Below are 15,010 nucleotides of genomic sequence, written 5' to 3'. Positions count from 1 at the left end.
ACATCTGGCGCAGCTCCCCCGCTCCAGCACCCCCACGTGGCGTCGGGCCGCCCTGGCCTGCTGTCCACAGGAAGCCTACCACGTTAGTTTAGCCAGAGTCCCCCTCGGCCCCAGTGTTTCCCCTCGGTAATTTTCCATCCACCAACCCCTCCCCACCTCAACATCCTGCTCCTTGGCTGTAAATTCCCACTTTTCCTTGCTGCATTTGGAGCTGAGCCCAGCCTCTCTCCCCTGCTTCCAAGCTCCATTGCTAGCCCCCCCTCCGCCTTACTCTTTTTAAACAAACATTGTGAATTATTTTTACTGTAACATTCCACATAAGGTCAACCCCAAGAGGTAGAAAACGGGTCCCTCCATCGAGACAGAGTCCACCTCGGTCATATTTTGGTCCCTCAAGGCCACACGAGATTCATCCATCGGCCACGTGACAGCTCTGTCCACTTCCCGAGTTTTTAGCCCTCTCCCTCTGCTCCTTAGCCCTTCCCACTGGCCTAAGTTCTAGATGTCTTCAAAGAGTTTGCCCGTGGTGAGTGCGAGCTGGCGGATTTGCTCTCTCCGGGGCAGGAAGACAGCAGTCAGGCCAAGGGGAAGGAACTGTCAAGAATGCTGACCCGTCCTTGAGCTGGGGCTGAGGCTGGGCGTGAGGGCAGAGCTCTAACAGGGAGTGAAAATACACGTCATAGCATTCGGAGTCAAAGCCCCAGCTTGCAGCCAAGCTTGGCTCCAGAGGAGGCTGAAATCAAGACGGGCTCTGTCATTGAGGTGACTGAGGCCGGGGCATGGCAGGACCACAGCATCCTCGGGGGGCCTCACCTCTCCCAGGACTTGGCGTCCCTGGGGGTCTCAGGCCATCTCAGGCCAACATCACTCTGGAAAGAGCCCCCTTCACAAACTGTCTCTCATCGCTACTCAATACCCAGCACCAGACCCAGCATCTTCCTTGTAAACTAGGTTTGTCGGTTTAAGTAAATGGATACAAACTATTTTATTAAAGTAGCCTAATGTACACGACCGGGGGAGAAGGAGGAAGAGGAAGATGCGAAGAAGAAAGAAACGAAAGTGATGACAAAGGTGAAGATGAGAAAGAGGAGGAGGAGCAGGTGGAGATAAAGGCGACAGAGAAGATGAGACGAGGGGAGGGGGCAGAGGAGGAGGGGAGGGGGCGAGGTGGGAAGGGAAGAGCTCCTCCGCAGCCCACACTCACGCCGGTGCAGGAGCACGGGGAGGAGCGGAGGGCCGTGCCCCAGCTCCCGGCGCAGCCCTGGGACGCACCCCAGCAGGTGAGGGGCCTGGGCTTCCCGCAGGAAGGGAGTCAAGAGCGAGCCGCAGCTGAGCAGAAGTGGATTTGTCCAGAGATACACGCTCCACAGACGGAGGGGGGCCGTCTCAGAAGGCCAGAGAGGCCACGAGGCATGGGCGGGGGAGGGGTTAGGGTAGAAGCCGATGCACCCCGTAGACCACGCGCGGGCCGCCTCGGGAGGCAGGGGCAGCGAAAGGCCACGCGGCCGCGTGTGGCCAGCTTTTACGGGCGTGCTTATTGCATACGGTAGCAAGTGCGAGGGTTGTTCCCACTTCTTTGGGGAAGGGGCGGGGACTCCCAGCGATTGGAGCCCGCCCTCCTGAGCTTTCCGGGTCAGCCTTGGGGCTGCCGGGGCACCGGTGGGAGTGTCAGTCTCATGCTAATGTATTACAGTCAGCGTATAATGAAGCCCAGGGTAGACTGGAGGTCACGCCTCCCACCACCTCGGGTCCTCGGAGTCCGCTGGGAGCTGACTTCCCCGCCATCTTGGTGCTAACTGCTCCTCGCCCCTTTAGTGGTTGTGCCCTGCCCGCTGCCTTCCAACGCTGCCCACGACCTTCGAGAACTTGGGTGGTGGTGAGCGGTCAGAACACCCGCTGGGCGTCCCAGGTGGGCTCTGACAGAGGCCAAGGGGGAGATCAGCCACCCCTCTTGTGTCCACTAGGACAGCAGCCGCCCAGCAGCCTGCAGCCCGACCGACGCCCAGCAGAGGACCGGCTGTGTTGGCCTCTCGGTGCTCAGAGCGGGGCTGCTGGGCCCTGCAGGGTGGGCTGAGCTCAGAAGGAGAATGAGCTTCTGTTGATCTTCTCTCTTCAAATAAACGCACGTCATCTACGCACATGGGAGACAGGGGCTGAGCGTTTATTCTGCCAGGAAGCCCAGGCGCCCAGCCCCTGCGGAGGGGCTCCCGTGCAGCCGTCAGGGGCGCTGCTTATCAAAGAGTCAGTTAGTAGCCGCTTGACTAAAGGGCGGTTAGTGCCCTGAAGGGGGGGATAGCAGTGCTCTCTGGATGCGTTGCTGCTTAATACTCTTTAGTCCTCTTCACTGAGCCTTTGATGACCAGCCCTGCGTGCTGCCGGCCCGCAGCTAACTCAGTCCAGGGAGAGGGACGCCCAGCCGCGTGGCCGTGAGGGCCCTTCGGGTGTCACCTCCCCTCCTCCGTGTCAGGGGACGGCGGGTGATGCTCAGCGGGCTGAGGCTGGAGAGAGCACAGGATGAAGGGGAACGCACCTCTTAGGGTGCAGAGGGAGGATTTTTACGAACTGTGAGATGCTGTAAATATTCATTTCGCTGTAAGTTTTCTCGCCCATTGTGCAGAGGACTCAAAAGTGGGACAGAAAGGAATGACTTCTACATGTTTATAAATAATAATAAAAATAGCAATTAACGATACTCGTTACCATTCACTAGCTCGTTATCCCCGAGTCCCCAGCAACTCTGGGAGACGCGGAATCCTTGAAGGGGCGCACTCACACCTGTGCCCGGGGGGCAGAGCGTGCTGGGCTCAGGACTGGACACCACGTCTGTGGGCTGCAAAGCTGATACTGCGTCACCCGCCAGCCCCTTCAATAAAAAGACTAGCGCTCCACCCCCCAGGTAAGTGTCTGCACACAAGTGCACACCCAGGTGAGCATCTGTGCTCTGCCTACGTGTAAACCATCGCTCAAAGATCCCTCTTCCTGAGAACAGGTACACACATCCTCGCCCTAAGCGTAATCTTTATGGCTGTTTTCTAGAATGAGCCACTGGAGCCATTTGGGGATGTTTTAAAAATTGGGGGCTCCAAGAAGACCAGAGGAAGGAAAAAAGGAAACAGAGCAAGGGTAGACATGAAGCCCGCTGGGAAGCCCAGGGAGAGAACCCAGAGCCTGGCTGGGCTCCCCAGCTCCAAAGGAGGGAGCCCGAGACTGGGGTAGGGCTGGACCCCAAGGCGGGATGAGGACTCACAGCTAAGGCTCATCGAGGTGGTCTCCATCACCACATCCCCCACAGGAAGACCAGGAACCTCTGGGGGAGGCCATTGCGGACAAAGAGTGTCACCTGCCATCTCAGTGCGCAAAGAATGTTGCGGCCATCAAGCCATCAGCCCCTGCAGCCGCCCTGATGGGGCACCCGAGGGGGTTCAGGATGCAGAAGAGCAGGACACTGGCCCAAGAGAGTCATGCCGCACATCAAAGGGATGGTTTCAATGAGCCCAGAATCTTGCATCTTCCTACATACAGAAAAGCACTAAATTCATTAACCTGAGAAGTCTGTTTTTGTAATTAGCAGCTGTCTTTTGATGTTCAACGACCTGTGTTTTCGTAAATGAAAACTCCTTTATCCTGGCTCCCCCCACCCCTGGGAACAGCCCCTCGCAGCGACCCGGGGGGCCGTCCTCCGGGCTGTCGTTCTCAGTGCGGACGCTGAGTAAAGCATGAACCTCAGCTTTCCGGTTCTGCTTCCCCTCTTTCTCTCTCCGTCAACATCTCCAACTCAGGGAGCCAGAGCAGGTTTACAAACTGAAAAAAATGGGGTTCAGAAGAGTTCCCAACAAGCCCCAGAATCTCACACGAACATTTTGTGGACAGCGCGCACTGTGCGCAGGAAACGCCACTGTCACTTAGAGACGGGAGATCTGCCATTTTTATTGGTTAAAACCCCATTTTAAGGGTTGATAATGGTCTTCGTGGACACCCCTCCCCAGCATCACCCATCCCCATTTTTTTCCCGAAACTTCTACAGCTCCTTGACTACAGATTGAACATGGTGGTCACATCGGTGGGGGCACCTGCACGACCCCCAGGCCCCACCCCCGGCCTCCCTGCCTGACCAGGGGCTGGGATCGAGTTGCAAGGAGTGGGCAGCAATTTGGAACGTAACCCAGTGCTCATCTCTTGGCCTTGCAGTGGGTCCCAGGCACCCCCACATCCTTCTACATCAACAAGTCAATCCCCATTATCTTACAAACTTTCCCACAATCCCCTCCCCGGCGCCGCCCCAAGCTCACGGTGCTCTCCACGACCTGCCGAGTACAGACAGGACTCCACTGCCTGATTTCCCTGCAGACTTCCCCTGCCTCTTCACAGAGCCACACACTTAACAGCCATCCAGGAGGCTGTCTGTGAGGCCGTGGCAGGGGCCGGGGAGTGGGGAGGCAGCTCTCGGGAGGCTGGCGGAGTAGGAGAGGGACAAAGAACTCCAGTGCAGCCCCACGGCTGTGCCCAGAGAGGGGCTGAGCCCCCATGAGGTAAAGTGGGCAGAGATAAGAGCGGGGTTATTTCCACCCACGGATGAAGCAGACGCTGCCAGAGGACCTGGAGTTAGATGGAGCTTCAAAGCGGGTAGGTATGGACCCAGGAAGGGCGGTGAAGGCGTTCCCCGAGGAAGGAGCAGCCATCAAAGGGCTGTGGGGAGGCTTCCATCAGTCTGATCCCAAGCCCCAGCTCCACCCAGCCACCTTGGGTGTGCTCCGTGCAGGAGGCACGGCCCTTCCTGAACCGTTCTGTGCCTCAGGAGAACGGCCAGGCCCTTGTCCAGCTGCTCTGGACTCGGACTCTCACTTCCAGCCACATGACGAGTCTCCGTCGGTTGCTGGCCCCGCGTTCCCTCCCCGGGAAGTGGGGAGCCTCACATCTAGGACTGACTGAGGAGCAGAAATAACGCACACAACAAACCTACTGGGGACGCCGCACCTAGCGACACTCGATTAACCGGAGGTGTGCCTACAGGGACCCGTCTCCACCCGCCCAGGATGGGGAGAGAGCAGCTGAGGCGCAGACAGGTCATCAGGAAGCTGAGGGGCACCAAGACGCAGACCTGCAGTGTCCTCATCACTGTCACCGTCATCATCATCCTCCCTGGCGTCATCACGCTCACCGCCAAATGAGTCCGTGCATGCCTACCCTGTTTTACATTATCTTCAGTTGGAACCGGGAGGAAGTTACAGCAGGATTCCTGTGGATAAATCAGTTTCCTTTCCAGAACACTGTGCTTAACTTAGAAGTCATTATGCATCTCCTGGTAGAAACATTCTTAAATATAACCCAGTAAATGTATGTGTTTTCGGTGGCTATTAATAGCCAAACTCTGTTTATTAAAGAAAAGAAATGAGACAGAAAAGACAGAGGAATCTAAACTAGCAGAGGGGTCGTGTGCTCCAGCCGAAGCTTGTTCATAAAATTCAGGGTCGCCCCAGACCAAGCTGGCACATGGCAGGCGCTCGGCGACTGTCAGTTAGGTAAAGAGTGAAAACCTCCACGGGCAGAGAATGTCCTGTCCACACCGCTGTCTGCACCCTGGTGCCCAGGGCCCGGCCCGAAGACCGTATTTCATGACTGTGTTTAATTAATAAAGTATTCAGGGAAGTGTCACCTGTCCCCACCCTGCCTAGAGTCCCGTGTGGCCAATTCCACAACGTCACAGGAACAAGTCTGGAACCCATGGCGGGTACGAGGGTCGGGAGGGGCAGTCACAGGTGAGTCTTCCTTCCCAAACCATGACAGCTTGGCCGTGTCTCACGTGTGGCTGCACGGAGTTGTCTGAGACGCAGGACGGCTGTGGTCTGTTTCCGACAACCAGACACTTCTGTCACCAACATGTGGGGTTTCCCCTCACCAGCCAGTTCTCCAGCTCGGTGCCACCCCCAGGTGCCCCATAACTGCCCAGTCCTGACCCTGGCTCCTGGGTCAGCACAGACCCCCCCAGGGGAGGGCCGTCCCCCACGATGGCCCTGCGTCAGATGCCAGCTGCAAGTCCCAGGTGGTCACCCTTACTTCTGACCATGCAGCTGTGAATTGGGGGTCCCAGGACCCCTCTCACGCTCGATCATTTGCTAGAATGCGTCGCAGAACAAGAAAGCACTTTGCTTACGGTTACCAGTGTATTACAAAGGACACAACTCAGGAACAGCCAAATGGAAGGCTCGCACAGGGCAAGGGGTGGGGATTCCACATCCCCTCCGGGCACTGGCTGCTCCCAGGGCCGAGATGCGCCCATCAGCCCGGGAGGTCCCCAAACCCAGCGGTTAGGGGTTTCACAGATGCCTCAGACGTGGGCGCCACTGCTAAATCCCTGCATTGGTGCCTGGCTCAGCCTCCAGCCCCCCTGTCCCAGGGCAGGGGGGCTGGGCTGCAAGTTCTCCGCCTTGAATCACATGGAGCTCCTCTGTCACCCAGCCCCCTTCCTGAAGCTACCTGGGGGCCACTGGAGCCGGCTCACTGGCGTAAACTCAGGCAAGGCTGAAGGTGGCCCATGCTGAGTGGGACACCGCCCTCCCCCATGCTGCGTGTCACAGAGGAAGTCGCTAAGGGAGTAAGTCCTTCGAGTTCTTATCACAAGACAGAAAAAAATTTTTTTCTGTTTCTTTAATTTTGCACCTGGGTGAGAGGATGGGCCTTTACTAAACTTATTGTGATAATCACTTCCTGCTGTATGTAAATCAAGTCGTTGCGATGTACACCTTAAACTTACACGGAGCTGTACGTCAGTTACAGCTCAATGAAACAGGAAGGAAGGAAGAGAAATAATTCTGGAGGAACAGAAATGATGCTCCTGAAACTGCAAATAAGGTAAAAAAAAAACTATTTTGAATAAATAATTTTTCTAGATACATCAAAACAATTCTCTTCTCACCTATTGCTCAAGAAATTCTAAGGGTCTTAGAAGCTCTGTGCCGGAAACTGGGACAAAGACGAAGATATATTTCTTATTACATCACAGACACCTGCACCTTGGAGTAAATGGGAAGGCAGGGGAGCGGCCGGCTGGGATGCCCCTGGGACCAGCCGTCTCACGTTGTCTTCCCTGAGGGGGTCAGTGCCTGCCTCGACCCGGCCCTACATAACTAAGGGAGGCAGGAGCCCGACACCCGGCGCTCTACCTATGTTTCTGAGACATTCCGATGTGCAGACTTGGGGGCAGAGTTAAAGGAAGCCGGGCTCTGGTCCTGTGTGATCACTCCATCCTGCTGCACCCTAACCTCCTGAACCCCAAAGCCTGGTCCTCAGCCTGCTGTGGGACCACGGGTGACGTTGCCAGACACAAGCACACTGCCACCATCGTTATTTCTCTGTACCCCACCCCCCGGGTGTCCCCACCATGGAGCTGGAGGAGAACCAGAGGACTCAGAAGCCACTGCATCTTTGCTGAATCAGACTGAGCCCTCGGCTCTGGGGCCATGTTGGAAATGCGTCCATATTGATCCACTAACGAGGAGACGTGCCCAGTGGCTGGGCCGCGGGATGTGCCACTGGGCGGGTCCCGCCTGGGGCCACCGGCAATCACACTAATCACACTAATGGCTGCCGTGAGGCCGCATCTGCTCAGGCCAAGGATGAGGTCAGCGTCTCTGCGGGCAGGTGAGGCCCTTTGCCAGAGGCTTCAAGGAGAGGACCGGGAGAGGAAGGAGCGAGCTGGAGGCCTGGACCAGAGGCCATCCATCAGGGGCTCTGCCCGGCCTACTTCCAGCCCGGGCTCCAGTCCTGAGGCCCAGGCTGCACAGACCAGGGCTGGTGTCCCTGAATCAGCCAAGGTCCCTGGCAGAAAGGTGGCAGGAGGTTTGAGGAAGCCCAGGAGGAGATCTGCTCCGACCTCAGGACCAGGATCCAGGTAAGCCAGGTAACCAAGGAAGGAGCGCTGTCCCAGCCGGGAAGACATCACTCCTCCTGCTCCTCCAGGGACCAGCTTCCCCTTTGTGTCCTGCAGAAACGTTGCTCTGAAGGGCACGGGGAGAGGGCATCAATGACACTGCATGCGGGTGGGGGCACAGGGTTCGGGGCATCCCTCAGTGCTCCTGGGGTCTCTTGCTGTCTCCCAGTGGGGGAAGAGAGCCAGTCAGGGTCTCACGGCAGTGGAGATTTGAACACCAGCCTGAAGTCCGTGGACAAGAAGGACCTTGACTTCCTCTGGGATGACGCCGACCCGGGAGCTGAGCCTCAGAGGAGGCCAAGCAGATGCTTGAGCAGAAGAGGGAGCAAAGCTCTCTCCGAATCACCCAGCGCAGACCAAACGCTCCTCGCTGGCGTCCCCGCCTCTCCTGGGCCTGCCCTCTTCCTCCCTTGCCCGCCCCAACAGTAAGGCTCATCTCCGGCCGCTGGTGCAGGCTCGGTTTCAAGGGAATTGTATGAAAATTCTCAGCTTGGTCTAATTTCATCCGTGCAATAGTAGAAAAAGTGGCCCGTCTCAGCCCATCAATTCAGTAAACCCTCCATTTGGTGTTGAGATTAAAGTTCTAAGATTAGACCATAATCAGCCAGTCCTGCCCCACTGCCCCGTCTGCTGGGCAGCAGGCCAAGCTGGCCACAGAGCCCCTGGCCCACGGCCTGCCCAGCCCCCGCTCCTCCCCACTCACACAAGCCCACAAGCCCCCTTACCCCGAGCTCCAGGAAAGTCACAAGTCCACCTTTCGCTGAGGTTCCCTGATGTGGATGTCGGGGTCTACAAGCTCAGGGTGTGTTGGCACATCTGTTCACCATTTTGTTAGATGGATAATGATGCTGTTGGTGGTGGTGCTGATGGGGTGGTGGCATTGGTAAGGATGTGGAGCTGGTGATGGCGGTGAGGATAGTGATGGTGGTGGAGATGGTAATGGTGGGGGAGACGGTGATGGTGGTGGATCTGGTGATGGTGGTGAAGGTAGTGATGGTGGTGGAGATGGTGATGGTGGGGGAGATGGTGATGGTGGTGGAGCTGGTGATGGCGGTGAGGATAGTGATGGTGGTGGAGACGGTGATGGTGGGGGAGAAAGGACAGTGGTGATATTGAAACCTGGTGTTTACTAACCCTTTATTACCTGCCAGGGACTTTGCTCAGAGCTTTACTTGCAGTATATTTTTTAACACATAAACTTCATTTTCACTTTCAAGGGTTTAGAGAACTTACTTATTTTTCTGTGAAAACATTGTATTGAAAAATTTGAATACACTCTTATGACAGTTTAAAATCTTCTTGAAAAAGAAGAAATCACTTGAGACCCATCACAGATTTGCCCCAATTACCTATGCATTTTGAACGAATGAGTTGGGAATTTCGACTTAACAAGGGGTGTGTGTGCAGGTTCTCTGGCATGGGTGCCCACTGCACACCTGTGCTCAGGTCCCCTGCATGTGTCCCTCTCAGGTGTGTGGCTCAGAGTCAAGATCTGCCTGACGGCCCCTCCTCCATCCCTTTCTCTTCCTCTGCCTACTCAGGAGGGGGAACGCCAGGCACTGCTTGTTCTAGGAGAGACAATTTGAAGCAATGCTGGCAGAACAAAACCCCAGCCTAATACTTTCCAAAGAGCATATTGCTTTTTGTAGCTGCAGCAGCTGAGAGTCCAAAAGCTATTCCCCAGACAGCTCAGCACAGAGCACGGCTATTTTTAGACCGTATCACACCTAAGAGTCTGTGCAGAAAAGACACTGCCCCGAGCAGGCGAACAGACGGGCTGTGCCTTCCTCCTGCAACCACTTAGCCTGATGCAAGTGTAGCAGCCTGCCTGCATTTCTTTCTTAATGTATCCAGATTCCAGCAACAACGTGCCATTCCCTTGGAATTCTTTTCAAGTGTCTGGTACCCATTCCTGCCTCTTGGTAGCTATTATTACAGCACCCAAGTCAGCCCAATGCCAAGCGACAGAATGGAAACTGAAAAAAAAAATAATTACCATCGCATATCCTTGTACTTTGTGGGCAGAATAGCACTACATCTGGATGTCTGAGCGTGTTTCGATGTTTGCCTGCATTTTCAGTTTTCACCGAGATGTTTGGCACCAAGTGGAAAATTCACACCCAAAATAACATTAACATGGGTAAGTGCAAAAAACTCTTTACAGCATAAAGTAAAAAGTACTGGCATTTCTGAAATGTCAGAACCAATGTTCAATTTTTGTGAGGATAAGACGCACCTGCTGACAGATACTCATTCTCATTGACTTTGTTGCCTTAATCACCATCATCATCACCATTATCATCACCGTCACCATTGCCACCATCACCACCATCACCATCATCGTCACCACTATCATCACCATCACCATTGCCACCATCACCACCATTACCATCATCAGTCACCATTATCATCACCATCACCATCGCCACCATCACCACCATCACCATCATCATCACCATTATCATCACCATCACCATTGCACCATTGCCACCATCACCATCATCTCTACTCTCTGTACCATTTACTGATCAGTACCAAGCGCCCAGTTCTGTGCTTAGCACGTTTCACATATTATGTGCAATCTTCAAAGCAACCTGTGTCATAAGCATTAGATCCTTTTATTTTATTTCCAAATAAAGCTGAGTGAAGTTAAAGTAACTTTTCCAAGACTAAATAGCTGTAAATTGTAGGATTGAACACTGATCTCTGAAACTCCCTAACCCTTTCCATCACATCATCTCATTCCTTAATGTGCTAAATTGCCTCAGAATCGTGGTCAGCTGCAAGGGACCTCAGCCGCCAGCTTCTTGCCCTCTTGGGTGGCTGAGGAAATTGCTCCTGCATTGAGTTCTTCTTCCAGCCTGTCCGTGTCTCCCCTCCACCACGTGGCCTCCTGGGGTGGTGATGCGAAGCCGCAGCTCCTCTAGGACCTCTCTCCTTAGCTGGTCTCTCCATGGGCAGCTTGGGCCGAGACTTCAACTACCTGTGGCACCTGGCTCCTCACGGATGCTCAGGAAATAACACCGGCACAAGCATTGTGTCGGTCTAACCTCAGTGAGGAGGATGCTCTGAGTGAGGACACTGGGTACAGGCTTCTGAGCTGGTGCTTCACCATCCACCAGCCAGGATGCTTGGACTGGCCTCCGAGCCCTGACATCCTGGCAATCAGTCTCGACGCCTTGCTTGCCTGCATGGCCCCATAGAATGCCTCCCCAAGTCCCACTGTTTTTACCTTCAAAGTATTTCTCAAGCGCTCCCTCTTCTCTCTCAGGTCCACTCGAGATCACTTTCCCAGGATACAGAAACCACCCCCAAGGCTGTACTTCACTTGGTCTTCCCCATCGATGGAAGTGGCCCTGCTCTGTACCCAACTGTCCATGGAAAACAAACACAGGAATTATTGAAACTGTCCTTGGCCCTTCCCCTTTTCCATGAGCCTTGTATCCAAGAGTCAGCAGATCCCATCAAGATCAGCTCCGCCACACAGCTGGACTGACCCCTCTCGCGCCTTCACGCCCCCTCAGCAGTCCAGGTGCTTCCCTGCTGCAGGAGACTGCTGACCAGCCTCCTGTCCTGTGCCTCAGCACCTCTGCTCTCTGTCCCCCAGGGCATGTCGTGTCAGATCTGAGTGCTGCTTGGTCCAGCCCCTTCCATCTTCTCTACCCTTGTTTTAGTCACTCCTCTTCCCTGGGCAAGCTCCACGTTCCCTGCTCCTTCTTAGAGCTTCACCACCACTGCCATGGCAACCAGCAAGGCTCTCTCATCCTGCTCCAGTGGTCCCTCCTCTCCAGTGGTCTCAATTTGAAAGTCACTTCCTCCGAAGGGCGTCCCCACTGACGAGGCCAAAATCTTGTCAGGTCTCTGCCTTGTGTGTGTTCAGGACGTGCATCACCACGTATGAGCATGTATCCACCTATTGTTAATTTTCCTTTCTCCTCTCCCCCCTCCAGCTGAAGGGGAGGCTCCTCGGGGCACGGGCCTTCTCTGCTCTCAAGGTGCAGCACCAAGGACAGCACCAGGGCACCTAGGGCTCTGTGCACACGTGCCGGGTGGGTGAATCAAGCAAACAGGATAACAGCCGTGCCCTGCCATCCAGCAAACTGCTCTGCGGCTCATGGAGGGGGACATCTGTGGTCTCAGGGGCACTGAGAGGCTCTAAGCCAGCGATGAGGAAGCTGCCCATGTGAGGACAGATCTGCCTGGTTGTAAAAAGAAAGGACCTGAAACACACCCTATGCTGAAACTCAGTTGGCAGATTTCACACTTCCAATGACGTCTAAGACAGCATTTATTTTCACCAGTGTACAGAAGGGACACTGAGGCTAAGTGACAGTTTTCCCGAGACAACATCCAGCAGAAAATGAAGAGCAGGACTTGCAGTGGACTCAGCCTGCATCCAGCCTGCACTCTTCCCATGGCCCCACTTGCCGCATTGTCTCCCTTCAACACTGTCCCTGTCAGCACACGAGGGGGTGAGGAACAGCACACAGCCCGCCCACCCCAACAGGCTGCCCTGCTCCCCAAAAGCACCCTGCCTGACGGAGGTAAAACCCTGGGGGCAGCCTCGCTCGGACACCCTCCGCAGCCTTGCAGCTGCCCTGTCAAAGGCAGAGCCTGTTTGCAAGCACACCAGACCTCTCTGCATCTCCAGAACTCACAGGCTTTGCTTGAGAAGCTTCCAGCAGCCCCCACCCCTGCCCCGTCCTGGGCCTGCTGGCTGTCGCAGGCTGCCCCGCCCTCCCTGGAAGGGACGGGTCCCACACTGCTGGCCCAGGCCCTGGATGCTGCACTGTTAGACAGTTTGTAGCTGGATTGCTCTTCCGTGCAGTCAGCTCCCTGGGAAAAATGGGAGAGACGGGGGGGGTCCCCGAGGAGACCCACTGGGAGGGTGATGGACAGGGCTTGTCAACCCTACTGCTCCCCTGCGCCACAAGCTGCAGCTCCCGGCCAAGCAAGAGCGCGCTGCAGGAGGATGCCAGAGGGACCGGCAGGGGCTCTCACTCTCGCCCAGAATCACAAAGAGAGCATCCTACATGCCCACGTCTAACCAACTCTTTTCAGAGGCCTTTATATCAGACGCTTTACTCAGCAACTTTGGATAAGGAGCTGATTTCATCTTAACTGCGATGCAATTTAGGGAGAGAGCGAACAAACATTTATGGAGCATCCGTAGGTACTGGGCATGATGCGTGTACCATCTCAAGCAGCGGTGTGGAAGCCTTTGAATTCTAAGAGCATGGGCTCTGGAGCACGAGTGTGTTGTGGAAGCCAGCTGTGCAGCCTGGACAAAGATGGAGATGATGGCGAGGATGGCGGTGATGGCGAGGATGGCGAGAATGACATTGATGGCATGGATGATGGTGATGATGGCGATGATGGCGGTGATGGTGGTGATGATGGTGATGATGGTGATGATGGCGAGGATGGCATCTGGGCTCAGCTCCCTCTCATAGAAACTGCGTGAATAATTCATAGAAAATCCTTAGAAGAACACTAAGTACATAGTAAGATTCAAAAACCTTAGCTAAGAAAATTTTAGAGATGAGGACTCTGGGAGTCAGACAATTTTAAAAAGAACCCAGAGCCACTCTGAACAAGCTGCAGGTTGAGGACTTGAACTCTTGGCCCCAGAAAACTGCCTCTCTCCCTCAGTGCTTCTGACTGCAGAGCTCAGAGACAAGGTTATGGAAGCATTTGTAGAGGATGTGTCTTATCAGAGGCTAAGGAATTTAAAATAACATAATATCGGAAGAATGGAATGGGGAAAATCAGTAAATACCTGTTTCCAGTGGTGTGGCCCTTTGCACAGATGCACGTCGTGCACATTGGCAGAGAACGGGAGTGGGAGGGGAGCTAGGTGCTGTGACCACCGGCTCTGGGCTCCGGCCCTGGCTCCCGGCATCAGCTGGTCCTGGAATCCAGGATGGGGTTTCTGCTCCTCTGAAACAGCCAAGGCTGCACTGAACTGAGAGAAGTCAAGACCCTCCCTACTCAGCATCCTGCAAGGTGCCCTCTGGCTTACACAAACTGGCCCCGAGTCCCTCCTGCAGCCCGGGAGCAGCTATGCTGTGGTGCGGCCAAGGAGAAGCAGCCACATGTGGAGACACTCCAGTCCAGCGCCTCGAGGGCATGCCCCCGGCCCTGCGGCCCCAGCCCGCCTCTCTGTCTGCACAGAGGTGGGGGCACAAGCCGTTCACTGTTCTCCACTCCAGCTGCTCCGCCATCCACAGGCCATGAGGGACGGGCTTCGTGGCACACGCCATCTGTACCCGAGTGCCAGGTCCACGTGTGTGCTCATCACTCCAGCCATGTGTCACCGTCTCAACAGGCCTCCTCCAGCACTCTGCCCTGATTCTGGTACCGCAGCTGTCCCTGCCACAGCTGCCCGCTGCACACACCTGCTCCCTGAAGGCGATGGGGCGAGACCCGCTCACCAGGGTTTCCCACGGGGCTGAAGCCTTGCAGCCCCAAGCTGATGCTCTCTGGCGAGAGGTGGGAGTGTGCCTTCTCTTTAGTCCTCTCACTTTCTCCTGGACTCCAGTCATTCTCATATTAGATAGACAGGTGGATAGAGAGATGGGGAGACCATAGATAGGTAGGTAGATAGATAGATAGATAGATAGATAGATAGATAGATAGATAGATGCATGGATGGATAGAAGGGTAGGAGTGTAGATGGATGGATGGATGCATGCATGCATGGATAGATGGATAGATAGATGGGGAGATGATAGGTAGATAGATAGATGCATGGATGGATAGATGGATGGATGGATGGATAGACGATAGATGAATGGATGGATAGAGAGAGAAGATGAAGGGCCAGACATACACGTACACACACACTGCAGTAGACAAGCCAGCCAGCTCAGTCCTTTTCTTCCAACCGTCCTGCCTCTGCACCCGCCCGCCCTGTCTTCCTCCATCCTCTCCACACTCTTTCAGACTGCCCCATCGCTCCACTGGGCTCACCATCACCAAGGTCCCCGCGGCCTCTGAGTTTCCAACCCTAGCGTTCCCCTCAGGTGTTCAGCCCACCTGGTCTCCAGGGTGCACGTCTATGCAGGTGCCCGCCTGCTGGCC

The sequence above is a fragment of the Camelus ferus genome, chromosome 12, assembly GCF_009834535.1.
Source record: "Camelus ferus isolate YT-003-E chromosome 12, BCGSAC_Cfer_1.0, whole genome shotgun sequence".
NCBI classification, from domain to species: domain Eukaryota; kingdom Metazoa; phylum Chordata; class Mammalia; order Artiodactyla; family Camelidae; genus Camelus; species Camelus ferus.
This window is presented reverse-complemented; position numbering follows the sequence as displayed.